Genomic DNA, 16,929 nt, shown 5'->3' with positions numbered 1-16,929 from the left:
ATGGTATTTTATGTTAACAATTATTCATTTATTTCAGCCCTTTGTATTCAGCATGTCTCTATCGAAATAAACCTACGTTTCTGTGAAAATTGAAGCTTTTGTTTTTTTGCGGCCCACATAAACTTAAACCTTGTTTATTTGGCCTGTTAGCCTTTGAGTTTGACACGCTTAGTCTAGCATATCTGATGAGAAATCAAAGTATAGTCTGTACACTGGAACAATGTTGAATGCAACATTTCCATAAGAATGTCATTCTTTAATAGTCGCTAATAAAGTTAAAACAAAAGATGAAGCTAAGAGTATCATTAAAAAAAAACACACAACTATGCCCTAGCTAGTTTTGCTCAGTGGGTAGAGCGTTGGCCTGAGGGTCCCAGGTTCAATTTCAGTCAAGGGCACATGCCGGGGTTTCGGGCTCGATCCCCAGTAGGGGCGTGCAGGCAGCCGATCAATGATTCTCTCTCATCATTGATGTCTCTCTCTCTCTCTCTCTCTCCCTCTCTCCCTGAAATCAATAAAAATATTTTAAAAACCCACCTAAAAATAATTATTAGTGTTATGCCCCCAAAAGCAAAACACTCAATAATAGAATAGTCTACAAAAACTATTACAGCCTTACCACCCATCTATAGGTCCCAGCACAGCTTTTCAGAGCTCCTTTTTTGGGGGGAAGCTTTTTTGCCCACCACTTCCCCTTCCGCTCTGCATTCTCCCCTCCCCCTTCAACCTGTTAAAGAAAACAACGAATGTATCGCAATATCCAAGAATTCTGAGAAAGATATGTATCCCCAGTTCTCCCAAGTTTATCTTGAGAGCTGCTGGCAAGATAAGCAATTTGTTCTCAGTTATAGCAGACTTCATCTGGGTAACAAATAGAGTCAACAGCTCCTCAACATGATGCTGGGAACACTACAAGATCTCAAAAACTTTGGTAACGCCATTTCCCAATCTGCCTGCAACTATTTGACTGTGAGGCTTTTACAGACTCTCCTTTTGCTCTAATCCATCCACTACTTCCTCCCTGCCTCTCTCCTGTAAAATAAGTAGAGTGGATTAGAATGAGATTGCAATGTCACCAGAGGTAACATCAAAAATCAAGTGCAGCCTTAACCGGTTTGGCTCAGTGGACAAAGCGTCAGCCTGCGGACTGAAAGGTCCCAGGTTCAATTCCGGTCAAGGGCATGTACCTGGGTTGCGGGCACATCCCCAGTAGGAGGTGTGCAGGAGGCAGCTGATCGATGTTTCTCTCTCATCAATGTTTCTAACTCTCTATCCCTTCCCCTTCCTCTCTGTAAAAAATCAATAAAATATATATATTTTTTAAAAATCAAGTGCGCAGGCAGAGACTGTAATACTGGAGCGAACAGGCCACTACTAAAGGAAACAGCCACTATTCAGCTCCCCCAGAGTGCTCCATGCAGGAATTCTGAGAGAAACGAAAACACTGGATTTCATGTGAGTTCTCCCAGTGTTTAAATGTTAAATCCAAATGTCTTTAAAATACTGTGTTAGCTAAATAAAACCCCTGTGTAAGGGCCAGACCACAGGCCTACAGTTTGCAACCTCTAGACTGGATCATCTCACGTCCTTCCGAGCTCTAATAGTCCAGGGCTCTAAAATGAAATCTTCTTAAAGAAAAACAATGAAGAAGTCACAACAGGATTAGAGAACAAAAAGAGAGAAGAACAGTCTCCTTCTCCAGCATTCCAATCAGACCACAGAAGAGTCTTCTTCATAACTCATCAGGTAGTAAAATTCCGGTTACCTGGAAAGAAGATTATGTTTCCTGGACAATAAAAAGACAAATCCAACCTCTCCTTTAGATTATAAAAGCAGCAAGTCCACTGACTTTTTTGTGCTTTGAAGCTGAACTATTGTGCTTTAGCCAAGATGTACTTAATAAAATTCTTATCCTAGGCAATCGGGGATGTTTAAACAGAGGCACAACTCATGGACACACAAAGACATACATACGTACACCACCAAGCAAGGAAATCAATTATGCTGAAGACTGGCAAGATGCCCCAAAGACATGACAGAAATTTGATATGAACAGCAGGATGAGGAAGAAGAATGAATAATTCAGACTCCCTGATTCACTTAACAAAGTTCTGTCAACCACAAGCTGAGACCTATGGTTTGTGAGCTGGGCTCCCTCAGCTGAAAGGCAATACCAGCTCACTGTTGAATGGAAAGCCAGCTGTGCCTACTCTAAAGGTGGGAGATGGAATAAATGACAAACCTGCATCTAGAATAAACTGAGAGCCAATTCATCATAAAAGATCAAACTTGAAAGCAGACAATGTTTTCATACTGTCATTAGCAAAGGAAAAGGAACATGCATATTTTATTTATGCCCACCTGCTTTAAGAAGGCCTGCATTAGACTTTAAAGCCAAGGCAAACAAAATAATGGGGAAGGCAAAACAGAAGTATCAGCCAGAACTGCTAAAGGTGTATAGACAACTTCCTAACCCCTAGTGTCCTACACTTCCAAAGCTGAAGAAAGTTACCAACATCAATTACCATTAATTACCAATGATGACCTACTTATGAAACATTCACCAATTGCTTAACCCAAGTTCCACATGATTTTTAAACAGGTTTTTTAATATATTTTTATTCATTTCAGAGAGGAAGGAAGAGGGAGAGATAGAAACATCAATGATGAGGGAGAATCATTAACCGGCTGCCTCCTGCACACCCCTACTGGGAATGGAGCCCACAACCTAGGCATGTGCCCTTGACTGGAATCGAACCTGGGACCCCTCAGTCCTCAGGCTGATGCTCTATCCACTGAGCCAAGCCAGCTAGGGCCACATGATTTTTAAACACTGGCAATTCTGAAAATAGATCCACATCTATCCTGACCACTAACCTGTCATCATAAACTCTTAGTTTATGGGAAATCTGGGTTTCTTCTAAAGATTTTTGTTGTTAATTGCTACATAAATGATCTAGGAAAAAAAACAAAGATAAGCAGCCCAACCTGTTTTCCTGTGTGTCTATGCTAGGTTTGGTTTTACCTTCCATTTCTTGTTTGTTTATAATGACAAGAGTAGACTATCTGTATCATTCAGCATTTAAATCTCTCACATCTATGACACTTACCAATGCAAGTAATTGTTTCAGTATTGTATTTGTGAAATATAACTGCAAACCCAACAGCAAGAATGTATTACTAGTAACTTCTGAGCACCTCAGTACTCGAGTTGTATTGGTACAAAAATCAAGGGAAGAGAACAAATTGAAGGTGCTCCTGAAATCCTCCTCAGGCTGTGAAGAGACAGTCCCTATGCAATAAACAGGTCCTAAATATTATACTAGCTGAGCAGCAGGAAACAGACTTCATCAAGCAATTACTACCACAAATAAGTGCAGTCAAGAATGAGCTCAGACTTTTAAAAACCATTTTAAAAATGAATCTGATTCCTCCAAGTTACCAAAAGCAACAAACAATTCCCCCACAGTTCAAATGGCTGAACAGGGATGTTTTAGCCTTAAAAGCAAAAAAGAAATAGCTTTTTTTTTCTTATTCTCACCCGAGAATATTTTTTCCATTGATTTTAGAGAGAGTGGATGAGAGAGGGAAATACAGAGAGAAATATCGATGTGTTCTCACATCAATTGGTTGCCTCCTGCACACACCCCAACCAGGGACCGTGAAGAGCCTATAACGGAGGTATGTGCCCTTGACTGAAATCGAACCCAGGACCCTTCAGTCCACAGGCAGACACTCTATCCACTGAGCCAAACCAGGTAGGGTGCTTTTTTTTTTAAGTGGTTAAATAACAGCTGCTCGTTCTAGTAAAAATAACCAAATGTTTTTATTTACATAAAGTTGCCCCCAGGAAATTAATCTGTCTGCTCATCATGAAGAGGCTTGTGATACAACAGTAATGACTCAAATCAGAGACACTATTAGAGAAGACAGCGAATATACCAGACGGAAACCTTTTTGCTCACATTCTCTATGACAGGTCACGATCCAAAGATTCATGAAGCATATTCCCAAGGGTCACAGACAGAAAAGGGCCCCTAACTTCCAAATCCTTAATGTCTGATGCTTCTAAAAATTAAATAACATAAACTCTTACCTGCCATTAACTTTTAACTGGTGGACTGAGGAAGGGACTAAGAAAGGATACAGGCAGAGAGAGGGAAAAATTTTTTAAAAATAATGCCAGAGAAGACTGGGGAAGAGAGGTGTTTTAAGGTTATAAAAGACAGAAAAGGATAGTCACTGGATTTAGCCACTTTTTCAGTGTAGTAGTTGAAGGAGAAACCAAACTGCAATGGGTTCAGAGGGTACAGACAATTATTTCTAGGAGTTGATTTGTAGAGCACAGATGAGTGGAAAGGAGCTAGAGAGTGAAGAAGTGGCCTTCATGGAAGGAAAGAGGGAGGGAAAGGCCAGTGCTGCATGTTAGGAAGAAGGGCCACTTGGAAAAACCGGGGGAAACAACAACAAATTCTACCTACAAACCATCACCACCAAGAAGCAGAGTGAGCACAAAGATCATCATCCCCATTTTTAACTGATGTTTCTTTCCCTCTGCATTCATTTACATGCCCATTTCACACACAACTCTACACCCATTTGAAAAGGAAAGAGGCTGTTCTGAAATGGAAGGTTTGGGAGGAAATAAAGAAGGGAGAAAAAGCAAAAGAACATTTGCTTTTTCCAAAAACACTTCTTCCAGCTTACACATTTGCCTCCCCTCCCCCAGCAATGCTGTCTTCTAGGATCACTGCTTTATAGGAGGATAAATCTCACCGAGAGCCTTCAGCAGACAGTAATCTCAACAAAACCCACTCCAGCACCACCAGTAACCCTCTTCCTCCTCCCAGTCCTACATCTTGAGAAGCCAGATTCAGACCAAAATGGAAAAGAGCCCAGTTGTGTGAGTCACTGCAGCCATCCCATGGGGCCTGGCAAAGTCCAGAAGACAGCTGGAAACAGCTGCAGTGAGATCAACTGCAAATGGGAGGGAAGGAAGAAAAGAGAGTGAATTCATCGTTTATTACACATGATCCCATTCTGGCCTCATGAAAGTTATTTTTTTATTTTCTCTCCCAAACAGAAAGATTTTTCTCCTAATGACGGTTGCAACAACTGATTCACCACTAAAGCCCCACTGAGACCATTATCAAAAAGGGGGAATACCACTCCCACCGTGTCTCTCACCATATGGGGCAAACAAGAATCAGTTAAGGAAAAGGACACTTTAAAATCAGTTATAAAGGCAAGGCATCTTTGACTTGAATAAAATTCTTTTTTTAAAAAACTCATCAGGAAATGTGAGACTGCTGAAATCGGGCAGAAAAATAGCTGCCGGGAAAGAGGGGTTCCACTCTCAGTCCTCAGATGATGATGTGTTATAAACACCGCGGATTAAGGAAAAGGGAAGAAGTGGCAGAAGAGTGTTTCTGTGCACAGCTAGAAGGCGCCCAGCTCTGGACTTCTTACCCACTTTCTCACTAGGCAAAAGGTGCAAATCTTCACACATCAGTCCTTGAGGTCCTGAAGAAAAGGCGGCCGACTCCGGGTTCAATGAGCAGGGTGACAACAGGTACCTACCTGTCCTAAACAAGAACTCTCACAGTGTGGTAGGGAGGGGAAGGAAAGGGATATATTGGCACCAGGTAGGTTCTGGTAGTCTGAGACATGGGGAACTAATGAGCATTCTCTTCTAACCGGTCTCGGTCTACCCAGACATCCACCCTCCAAACCCTGTGCCTATAGCTCAAATGGCTTTGAACAACACACGCTCCTGGGTGGTTAGTCTTGGATTCTTCTATCATTTTTAGATATTCACATGGTAGAAATAGTCCATACTCTTCTAATTCACCAGTGAAACCATCCTTGAGAACAAAAGAACATCTGCCTTCAGAAGAGATCTAAAGAGATTTTGTTAAGCCAATGAAAATCTTCTTCAACTCTCCCAAGTGCCCACCTGACATGAATAACATTGTTCCCATAGTAAGATACCAAGATTCAAAATATCCCTATACATTCCCATCTTTCACTACAGAACTTTAGTTATTTTTTCCACACACAGTATTTACTCTATTACATCATGTATCAGATCTCTTGCAACTAATTTCCAAAGCCAGCCTGTTGGAGATGCTGGGAGGAACTGAGGTGGAGAGGGAGTATAGAGGGAAGTCTGAGTCAGCTTCCAGGGCCAGAGGAAAGTTTCCCTTGGCCCCCAGGGTTAAGAGTAAAATAATATCCACTTGGTTAAAAAGAATATAAAGTCATAAGAACTTTTCCTGTTGCTGTAGCTTACATACTGGATACCCCCTTTATTCTTCCCCTCCTCCAGACCCCCTCCCCCGCTGTTATGTTTCATCTTTCCAAGCATACAGCAAATCTAGAAAAACAACTGTGGTACATATACCAACCAACACATCAGCAGGGTATATGACCCTTGACCATATATCACACCACCATCTTAAAGTGTTATTTAATGTTGGCTGAATTTATATATCATCACCCAACTAAATCAAAGTCTTAACAGAACATCCCCTGGCTCTTACCCTTCCTGTCCACACTCCCTTCACACCGAGCAGAGCCTCAAACACCTCTTGATGTTTTATTTTATATGAAATGAGTGCAGGGGTAAGATGGAGAGATTAGATCTACAATGCACAAAATGCCCAGCTGGCATGGCTCAGTGGTTGAGTGTCGACCTGTGAACCAGGGGGCCCTGGTTCCATACCCAGTCAAGGCAAATGCCCAGGTAGTGGGCTCGATACCCAGTAGGGGGAGTGCAGGACACAGACAATCAATGATTCTCTCTCATTGATGTTTCTCTCTCCCCCTCTCCCTTCCTCCCTGAAATAAAAAATAATTATTTTTAAAAATTAGAATGCACAAAATGAGGGAGCAACAAAGTCATTCTTATCAGAAGGCCAACCCCCAGAAATGGAGAAGAAAGCTTTTGATCAAATCTCAAGAGAGGATACCATCTGAGGCCTCTGCATCTCCCCACAACAGATAATGAGCACAGATAGGCAGCCACAGCCACTATACTTCACCCCTTTCCCCTCCAGTTTGTATTTCTGATAACCACAATAACTTCCTTTCCAATTGGCCCACAGTGACAGCCACTGCCATGATAACCACAATGATTTAATAAGTTGTCATGTGTTTTCAAGGGCAACTTAAGGAAACCAACAGATAAGAATGTCCCAGGCCAGCTCTGGGGGATCTATGAGGCTGAAAGGTAAAAAGTGGTTTGTGAGAGGAAATTATCATCAGCTAAAAGGTCACAGTGTATTCAACTCAAGTGTGTACATGATAAAAACCACAGGATTATTGGTTTTCACCACCCCCACCCACCCAACCAAGGCAACAAGAAAAAAGAATGTCAATTAGGGTCTAGGGGCAAAGTAAACATTTATTTAAAAATTTTTTTGAACATTATACTTTAGCAGGATGTCATATAAAAATTTTGGTTAACTATACATTGCTAAACAGGTACATTATCCATGCTTAGCAGACAGAGAAACAGGGAAGAAGTTCAATATCTAGCTCAAGGTTTCAGAGATGACAGGTATCCAAAGACAGAAACTGGATTTCTAAAGGCCTAATTTATAGGGAGAACTTAACTTCTGTCTTAGACATGAAATACAAAATACAAAAAAACATATAGGAATGCACTGTTACACATTTAAGATCTAAAAACAGCCCTCAGTGGTTTGGTTCAGTGGATAGAGCACTGGCCTGCGGACTGAAGGGTCCCAGGTTCAATTTCGGTCAAGGGCACATGCCCGGGTTGCGGGCTCGATCCCCAGTGGGGGTGTGAAGGAGGCAGCCGATCAATGTTACTTTCTCATCATTGATGTTTCTAACCCTCTCTCCCTCTCCCTTCCTCTCTGAAATCAATAAAAATATTTTTTTAAAAAAAGATCTAAAAACAAAAAATGTAAAAGTTATATAGTTCTTATAACAACACTAAAACACACACACTCTATTTAAACAGAATTTTAGAGCTGGAAGGGATAGCTAGACAATAAATCAATATAATTACAATTCCAACCACACTTGTGCCCACAGAGTTAAAAAGCACCTGGCTTTAAATACTATATATACAGCATGGGTAAGACTTTAAAGCTTTAACTTTTACACTTTATAATTTCTGCTAATTCACAATCAGTGTATTACACTAACTTTATTCTGAGAAAGAGAAAGGAAGGAAAGAAGGAAAGCCAGAAAGGATGGAAGGAAGACAGGAAAAAAGGGAGGGAGAGTGAACAAAGGTACCCAAATGTTTCTTACCTCTTTTGATATAAAAAAATGCACCCACTCCGGTTATCTACCTGCCTTGTGTCTGGCTTTCCTTTGTTTTCCTCTATCCTCTCTGGGCTTTTGTTTGTTTGTTGCTTTTGTTTACAGTCCTGGTTTTCCTCTCCATCATCCTTTGTGCTTTTGCCTATCTTCCTTCCGCGTCTGCCTGCCTGCCTCTTTACATTTTTCCCTTTACCTGCCTCCAACACCACATTTCCACATGTAAATCCCATTCAAAAGCACACATGAAAATTTTTAGAATTGCAAGTTCTTTACAATGTTCAATCTTCTAATCCAACCCTTCCAGTTTAAGAAACTGAGGCTATGAGAGATTACATAATTTACCCAATGTCATATAACTAATAAATGATGGAACCAAAACTAAAGTCCAGGTTCTTTTCTATTAATGTACTAAAAGAAAACGCAGAGGTCTAAGTTGAGAAGGTCTTTCTCAGAAAGAAACAAGATCCAAAAGTTTAAAAATACATACTTATGTACTTGATTACATTAAAATATTTTTGTCTGGTCCCAAAACACACATGAACATGTGCATATATATTTACACTCTCTAAACAAATTCAAAAGGCAAACTAAATGGGAAATTTTGCTACATGAATGATAAAAGCTAATTTCCCTAATTTATAAATGTTCTTACTGATCAGTAAGAAAAAAAACCTATTCTTTCAAACCTGAATTCATGACAAAAAAAATACAAATGACATTTGCACATTTTTTAAAAGACCTCCTTATATTCCAAACATGCAAAGATCAAAATTCCATTTTTCACTTCTCAGACTGCTGAAAATCAAAGTATGGTAAATACAGCTTGCCTAGATGACAGGAAAAAGTCATACCACCTCACTGTTCACAAGAGTACACAATTTTGTAGGCTGCTTGGCAATACCTATCAAAAGTTTAAACGTACATACCCTTAAAAGCCCAGCCGTTCCACTTCTCAGAACCTGTCCTTGTGTGCTTATCCTATGTGCACAACAGCATACATGCAGCACGCTTATAGAAGCAAAAGACTGGAAACAACCGAAATGCCTAGCAATAGGAAATGTGTAACCAAATCATAATTTTTAAAAAAAAACAAACCTTACTATGGAATACTATGTGGTCACGTCAAAAGAATGAGATTGATCTACACAGACTGAAACAAACTGTTCCCCGAGATGTTCTGCTCAGTGGAAAATAATAAAGAGCTGTTGGGGTGTAAAGGGGTGTGTATCTACACATCCGTGCATGTACAGAATTTCTCCAGGATGCAACAGAAACTACTAGGGTTTCTATCACACTAACACTCCAAAAGGACCTTCAGGACTCTTCCAGTTCTGAAACACTGCTGAATTAGTAAGTTCTTCCCCACTGCTAACCTATGACCTTCTTCAAGACTCATCCACTACTAGCTCCCCCTGAACCCAGTACAATGAAGGTCTCTGTGCCTTGTCAGCCTCTTCTTTGCCTGTCCACCAGATCATCAACGGGGCTCCTTAGTCCCCTTTCTACACTTCTACAGCTTTGAATTTTCCTTCACTCTTTCAATACTTCTGCACCCTAACACTCACTCATTTTTCCATAAACATACCTCACAGCCTTCCAAAGCCTGAAGGCCATCACTGGGACCTGGCATTCTTTTGCTCCCTTGCTGCTTTTCTATAAATTCATTTCATTCACTATTCAGCAAATATTTATTGGGTGGCAACTGTATAACAAATATTATTATAATAAGTCAAAAGGAGAAACCAAACCTGGTCCTTTTTTTAATAAACTAGCAGCTAAGGACACATTTTCAAAATCAAACCTCTTGCATACAAGAGAGGAAAAGAAGCTAGATGTAGGAGCTGCACCTTTCTACTGTTCAGTTACACATACCAAACGGATGGCTCGGGGGACCTCTAGGGAAAAACAGAGATTGGAGGTGGTGGTCAAAGTGGCCACTGGCTTTCTGTGTTACGGTTTGGGTTTTGTATTTATAAGAATACTAGAGGCCCGGTACACGAAATTCGTGCATGGGGGTGGGTGTGTCCCTCAGCCCAGCCTGCACCCTCTTCAATCTGGGACCCCTCAAGGGATGTCTGACTGGGATCGGGCCTAAACGGGCAGTCGGACATCCCTCTCACAATCCAGGACTGCTGGCTCCCAATCGCTCACCTACCTGCCTGCCTAATTGCCCCTAACTGCTTCTGCCTGCCGGCCTGATCACTCCCTAACCACTCCCCTGCAGCCTGATCAACGCCTAACTGCTCCCCTGCCAGCCTAGTCGCCACTAACTGCCCTCCCCTGCAGGCCCAGTCACCCCTAACTGCCCTCCCTTGCCAGCCTAGTCACCCCTAACTGCCCTCCCCCGCTGACCTGATCACCCACAATTACCCTCCCCTCCTGGCCATCTTGTGTCCACATGGGGGCAGCCATCTTGTGTGTTGGAGTGATGGTCAATCTGCATATTACTCTTTTATTAGATAGGATATTTGCACATTTTTATTAACATAATTTAAACATAAACTTCAAGAAGAAGCAATGCCTAGCTAACCTTTATATTCCTAATGCCTATTTGCGAGGTAGCTGGCACATCAATGGAGCTCCAGGATGATCACTAAATGAAGACTAAATGGATGTGCAGAGCTCTAGAGAGCAGAGTGGAAGGGGAGAGAAACAATTATTCTGTTGCCTGTACTAGACAATTGTTTTTTTAAAATTAATATGGGGTGGGGGAAAGGAGAGAAAGTCAATGCAGGGCTTCTCATCCTCAGCACTACTGACATTTTGGGCCATATAACTCTTCCTTGTAGGGGGCTGCCCTATGCGTTTCAGAGTGTTAAAGCAGCATTCCTGGCCTCTCCCCACTAGATGCCAGCAGCACCTCCACAGTTATAGGAATCAAAAATGTCTCCAAGCATTGCCAAATGTCCCTTAGGGGGCAAAACCTTCCCCAGTTGAGAATCACTGGGCAATGCTTATACATCATCCCCTCCACTTCCTCCACTATGGCTTTCGCTCAACTTGCCCAATGATTTCAGTACTTAGTCCTCAATTAGTTCAACACTCCAGCTGACATTCTTCCAAAGCTTCCAAGCGCTTCAACTCACTGATTTCCAGGGGCTTTACCTCCCCACAATCATCCATAAATAACTACTCCTCGGGAATCATCACTACCCAAACTCCTAAACATCAAACTCTCAGACTCATATTTCAAGAGCCCGTCCTCTGGCTTCTTCCACCTGAACCTGTTTGTCCCAGCTTACCAATGCTCAGCCCAGGCTACTGTGCACCTGGCCACACTCGTGGGCTTCTGAGTACCATTTGATAAAGTTAGAAAACCACCAGGTCTACCTCAATCCAAGCTGGCACTTAATTGGAGTGATGGTCACTTTTATTCTACTTTTTTATAAAATATATATTTTATTGATTTTTTACAGAGAGGAAGGGAGAGAGAGATAGAGAGTTAGAAACATCGATGAGAGAGAAACATCGATGAGAGAGAAACATCGATCAACTGCCTCCTGCACATCTCCTACTGGGGATGTGCCCGCAACCCAGGTACATGCCCTTGACCGGAATCGAACCTGGGACCTTTCAGTCCGCAGGCCGACGGTCTATCCACTGAGCCAAACCAGTTTCGGCTTTTCTACTTTTTGGTGAATCTTTATTACATTGGAACAGCCCCTACTTCTAAACTTCTCTACTCTCCTCAAAATGTCAACACCACCCCTGCCTAGAGGCTACTATTCCCCTTCTCTAAAGGAAGGAAGACGGAGGTCCTCACGAGGTCCTCTAACATGGGTTCCATCAACTCCCCTTCTCATTACCTCATACGCATTAAGTGCGTAATAAATACTAGTATGTTTTATATTTAGGAAGGAAAACATCATGGCTTTATACTGGCTGTATTTTAAAAAAGTGATTTATGAGGGAAAAAAGGCTCTAAATTTTATTCTGCTTCAAAATGTTACTCTATAATACTAAGCTAATTAATGAAAGTCTGCATGCCTCTGCAGTTTCTCAAAGCTACCACCACTAACAATGGCACACACTGTTGCTGCAAAGGGACAGGGGAATCACTAAAGCACAGGGCGGTTTTAGAATGCAGCACAAAATACAAACTCCAACCGTAACTGACCACGCCGCAAATAAAGTGCTTCCCAGCCCTACCGTTTGGCTCAGTGGATAGAGCATCAGCCTGGGGACTGAAGGGTCCCAGGTCTGACTCCAGTCAAGGGCACATGCCTGGGTTGCAGGCTCGATCCCAGGAGGGGGTGTGCAGGAGGCAGCCGATCAATGATTCTCTCTCATCATTGATGTTTCTATCTCTCTCTTCCTCTCCCTTCCTCTCTGAAATCAATAAAAAGATATATATTTTTTTAAAAGTGCTCCCCAGCCCTGGTGGGTTTGGGAAGGGTCACAAGTTCGATTCCGGTCAAGGGCACGTACCTCAGTTGCAGACCAGCCTTGCCCCAGTCAGGGCATGTGCGGGAGGCAACCAATCATGTGTCTCTCTCACATCAATGTTTTTTTCTCCTCTCTCTCCCCCTCCCTTCCATTGTTTCTAAAAGTCAATGGGAAAATATCCTCAGGTGAAGATTAACAAAAAAAAAAAAAGTGCTTTCCCATAACGGAGTGATTCTTAAATCCACAATTCAATGAAATGCAAAGAGGTGCTTTAACAGGCTGACAGAGTAGCAATGGCAATTCCACATTCTGAAGACTGGCCACTTGGCTCTCTGTGGAAACGAACAAATATTCCGTGAGAGCAAAAACTGCTCTGCAATGGGAAATAAGGGCCTCAAGAAATTACAGACAGTCTACGGTTTACGTCCACCCGAAGACTGTCTCGACGTATGTCGTTTGATGGTTACGTCACCATCTCCCATTTATTTATATTTTAAAAAGTTCCATCATTGTGACCTATGTACATATGTTTTTTATTATATATTTACCATAAGTAAAGGTCAGGAATTGTTATCTTTCTTTTAAGTTTTTTTTACTGTTTCACTTCATTACTGCTGTGTATGTGGCTCCATGTGAGTGACATAGATGCTTATGTAGGTGGGTTCTGACTTACAACGGAAAATTGCTTTACGGTGCCGTAGGAACAAATCTCAGACGTAACCCGAGGACCTACTGTAATTAGCATAGCAATTGTACAATATCTCAGAATTAAATGTCCTGCATTCACCTAACCCTAATGCCTCCCACAAATACAGACAGCATCTGTGTATGTTCTACTTAAAGAATCCCTAGGTCCCACCAAATCAAAGTCATAACACTCTCCCCAGCTTTTGTCTCATGAAGTAATTATGAAATGAGAAGCTTGGCAAAATAAAGCAAATCATTTCTCAAAAAGTGTTCTAAACCTTATTTTTCTTGACCTTTAGCTTATGGTAGCTCAGAAACATTTCTTAAAAGCATTTGTAGTCAGCCATTTTTGGTAACTTGTGAGCAAAATTATTTTTAGCTGAAAATTTTATTTCAATCCCTCTTTCATAACTCAGAAGCATCTGACCAGGTTTGGTTCAAGCTTTCCAGAATAAGTTATCTTTCAGTGGATTCAAAGCATAGAACATTTCAGCTTCAAAGGAGAAACTTTATCTATAAGAGGCATGAACAACCAAAATGTGCTAATATACGAGATATGTGAAGAAGTGTCACTTGCCTCCCTGCCACCTACCCTGGTACACTGTGGAGATTAAACACTTCAATGTTTGGAAAGTTTGTGAAAACCTCTGATGTGTGCCTGCATGGTAGGAAGGGCTTCACATAACCTTAAATCCAGTGCAATGGAACATCAGGCTCAAGTTACTTCCATGCAGCACTCAACTATGACTCCAAATGGGGGTGAGTAGTTCTGCTGGAAGGCTGCACAAATACATATATATATACAACATAATCAAGGACAGGTTTTCCCTCTCTTGGGAGGTGGGGGATGAACAAAGGCAGTGTTGCTACTCCACCTACCACTATGAGGTGGTGCTCCTTGAGTGGTAGGATAATCCAATCACGACCACGCAGTCAGCTTCGAGAAGAACGGTACATGACTACAAGAGGATGGCAGTCAGTGGATGAACTAACCACCAGACACTGGGAAAATCCCTGCCCGCCTGGCCTCCATTCCAAGCCTACTGACCCACCTGCAATTCCTCTCATGCCTTGTCCTTGTACAACTGCTTCTTCCTCCTGAACAGCCTGCCCTCATCTCCTTTGCCTGCCTTACCCCTACTCACTCACTCACTCCTCAGCAACGGCTCCTGCAGAATGTTCTCCCTGGGCCCATCCCACCCCAGCTGGATAAGAACTCTTCAATTACCCCGCTCCCATAGAAACACTGTCCTCACTCCTCTCAGGTAGAGAAGCTCCTCATTTACCATTAGGTTAGGTCTGGAATGAAAGACAGCTCCTAAGTCTATTAGTTCATAAAATTTCAATGTGAAAAAATCCAAGTCACCCAAGGGCGCATATCTAGTGAAGGAACATTTCTTAAGGAATCTGGAGAGGCTTATGGTAGTGGTTCTGATTTGTTTTGTTTCTTCTCAACTCACTTTATGATTTGCACTTGATCCTTTATAACTGTGCTGTTGAATCATTCATCCTGTACAAATATTCAACATTGCTTCCATTTATAATCATCTCTACATTTATCCACCATTTGTATCAGCATTTTCATTATAATCAGATAGTTTTTCCTTATTGAGTAAGACAATAATAAATATAAGCACTGAAAACACCCTATATACCAGCGGTTCTCAATGTGTGGGTCGCGACCCCTTTGGGAGTCAAACGGCCCTTTCACAGGGGTCACCTAAGACCATTGGAAAACACATATATAATTACATATTGTTTACAGTAGCGAAATTACAGTTATGAAGTAGCAACGAAAATAATTTTATGGTTGGGGATCACCACAACATGAGGAACTGTATTAAAGGGTCACGGCATTAGGAAGGTTGAAAACCACTGCTATATACCAACAAAAAATGTGATATTAAAATAACCTATGCCACCACTAGCACCATTTTGTCTTTGTTTGCGGTATGCAGAATTGGCACACTTTTACTCTGGCACATAACTTTATTGTTGGTCTATGAAAATTAGCAAGTTCAAAGATCTTAATTAAGTACAATAGCTCCTATATTTATTCCTATGTAATTTTAATAAATTATTTTAAAACAATATACTAGTATGCAGCCCAGCCACTCAGTACCTGTCACTCAGTACTTCTACCCAAAAGCAGCCACTGTTACAGTCTTGCGTTTCTGGCAAGAGTGTCCACGTGCATATCAATATATACTTTTTTTCTTTTTTTTAAAAAATATATTTTATTGATTTTTTACAGAGAGTAAGGGAGAGAGATAGAGAGTTAGAAACATCGATGAGAGAGAAACATTGATCAGCTGCCTCCTGCACATCTCCCACTGGGGATGTGCCCACAACCAAGGTACATGCCCTTGACCGGAATCGAACCTGGGACCTTTCAGTCCGCAGGCTGATGCTCTATCCACTGAGCCAAACCGGTCTCGGCTATATTTTTTTTCTTTACACTTGATGTATTTTAGAATCTTCTATGTCCATTCATACACCGCTAAATCTTTTTAATGGCTGCATAGTATTCCATTGTATGACTATAGAATTTTAGTTGACAGATTTCCTGTCAAAAAGCATTTTAGTCTTTCAGTCTTTTGCTACTTCAAATAATGCTGTAATATATATCAGATTACACACAGATGCTAGAGTATCTGTAGGATAAATTTCTAGAGATGGAACTGCTGAGACAAAGAATATTGCTGAGTAGCTCTCTCTTTATGGAGGTTATGGGACTTTTTACCCCACCAGCAGTATGAGTACCTATTTTTCTACCTATACCCTTATCAATACATTGTGTGATCAAATTTTTATTCTAATGTACTGATGATGTTTCAGAAACCAGCCCATAGACCTCACAGGTTCCATAAAAAACTCCTTGAACTCTGTAATCCCGGGCAAACATGTCCTAAGCATTCAAATGTTGTTAGAAGAATGAATGACAAAGCAAAAGAATAAGGGCTTTTTCACAATAAGAGGTTTGCTTTTAATATAAAGAACAATGAAACTGATTTAAATATTAGCTTTTCTTTTTTTTCCTTTTAAAGAGGGAGGGAGAAAGAGAATGAAGAAAGGGTAGATGGATTAATTGATTCTGATCTGAAATGGTTTCTCCTAGAGGTTTTAAAAAAAATCAGGAATGGCCCTAACTGGTTTGGCCCAGTGGATAGAGCATCGGCTTGCAGACTGAAGGGTCCCAGGTTCAATTCTGGTCAACCAATGTACCTTGGTTGCGGGCACATCCCCATTAAGAGGCAGCTGTGCAGGAGGCAGCTGATCAATGTTTCTCTCTCACTGATGTTTCTAACTCTCTATCCCTCTCCCTTCATCTCTGTAAAAAATCAAAAAAACATATTTTTTTAAAAAGAACTTTAAAAAATAATCATAAAAAATAATAAAAAATCAGGAATGATTCATACCTGTCTGAAATAGAGAGAAACATCGATCAGCTGCCTCCTGCACATCTCCCACTGGGGATGTGCCCACAACCAAGGTACATGCCCTTGACCGGAATCGATACGTACCGGAATCGAGGTACGTATTGTTCTACCTTAAAGT

Source organism: Myotis davidii, unplaced genomic scaffold (assembly GCF_000327345.1).
Source record: "Myotis davidii unplaced genomic scaffold, ASM32734v1 scaffold842, whole genome shotgun sequence".
NCBI classification, from domain to species: Eukaryota; Metazoa; Chordata; class Mammalia; order Chiroptera; family Vespertilionidae; genus Myotis; species Myotis davidii.
The sequence above is the reverse complement of the archived record's forward strand: the minus strand, read 5'-3'. Positions refer to the sequence as shown.